Source organism: Hippopotamus amphibius, chromosome 2, assembly GCF_030028045.1.
Source record: "Hippopotamus amphibius kiboko isolate mHipAmp2 chromosome 2, mHipAmp2.hap2, whole genome shotgun sequence".
Lineage (NCBI taxonomy): Eukaryota > Metazoa > Chordata > Mammalia > Artiodactyla > Hippopotamidae > Hippopotamus > Hippopotamus amphibius.
The window spans coordinates 72638057-72639658 of NC_080187.1; positions in this window are offsets into that span (position 1 = coordinate 72638057).

Below are 1602 nucleotides of genomic sequence, written 5' to 3' on the forward strand. Positions count from 1 at the left end.
ATCGAGAAACAGTTTGGAAAAAGAATGCGTGTGCAATATAAATAGGAATATAGAGCAAGAGAAATTCAGTAGAGAAGACTTCAAAAATAAAATGCCTATTTAAAATCAAGTTGAAATGACTATTTGGATTAACAGAAAATAATAAAAAAAAACCAACGCTGAGTTAAATTTATATCTGTCTGAAGGCTTTTAAAGGATACCAAGAACAATCCTCATGTTGGTTATGTTCATGTTAACCATTTGCTAACACTGTTAATTAGAATGAACTGCTCTGCTTTCCTCTAAAGGGCTCAGACCCCTTTCTCGTCTCTTCCACCTCTGTTCAAAAGAATTACAGTTTTACCCTGAATAGCACTTAACAAGTGTTGATGTGGGGCACTAGGCTACCTTGCTTCATGTTAGGTGGGGTGGCTTAATATAAGATGTTAAGAAAAATTCACACACACAATCACACAGTTTATTCTTTCTGGTCAAAGTTAAGCCTCCCAGCTCAACACCTGCACACCATTATGTTAGCACTGCAGGAAATTCCCTCAGATGCATACTTAGATACTTTAAGGATCTTAAGTAGGTAGATGGAACAAGAAACGAAGTTTTTCTGAACTAGGACTTGAAAATGTGATAAAATACCTTATCTCTCTAAACTAGTGCTTGACTTTGGATTTAGAAATTGGAGTGTGTGTGTGTGTGTGTGTGTGTGTGTGTGTGTACGGTACCAAGGAGTCTGAGCTTAAGAAATTAGAAAGTAACTTTTCCCAACCCCAAAGCATACCTGACAACTATCTCTTTTCAGATCCTGTGTAGAATTTGCTGAGTGAACATCTCTCTCTGATGTCTTGCTATCTCCTCACCTCTAAAGATGTCCACAAATGAGAAAAAAATTAGAGAAGCTCTTTATTCCTGAGTTACCCAATAATTTTTACCTTCATAGAAACATGATTTCCATCTTTCAAAATGCATTAGAATTATCAAGAGGTGTTGTGATTTTAGGAAACTATTTTCCCTCCATTCCAAATAGAAAGTAAATTACATTTAGTGCAAGGGTATGTATTCGATTATTTGGGGCTATACCAGTATTGAAAATTTTCTCCTTAAAAATATTTTCCCCTTAACATCTTCATTTTATTCCCAGAAGTGTGTTTTGTTGAATAAATAATATTTGGTAATAAAACAAATCTCCTTTCATACATCTACAAAATTCTTTTGAATAGCAACAAGAATTCAATCCATGTTGCATAATTGTTATTATGAATTGCATAACTTTGGCATGCATTTTGCTGTAACTCATTTCCTGGTGAAATATAATGTGCCTTTGATATAATGCCATAGAATATTCAAACTGGGAATGAATGATAGAAATAATCTAGTGTAAGTCAGTCCCACTTCTCCCATTTCAGGAACTGAAGTGCAAGAAAATAAAATTTGCCAAGGATCACACATCTCATTTTCCAACATTTAAGCCATACTAAAATAAATTACATATTTTTGATGTTGAATTTGATTAGAAAATTGTGATTTTTAAGGGCACAATTCTTAAGACAGAATAAATGCTATACTTAAAGAATTGCAGTGTTGTGTCTGAAATACACAAAAGAGGTATGC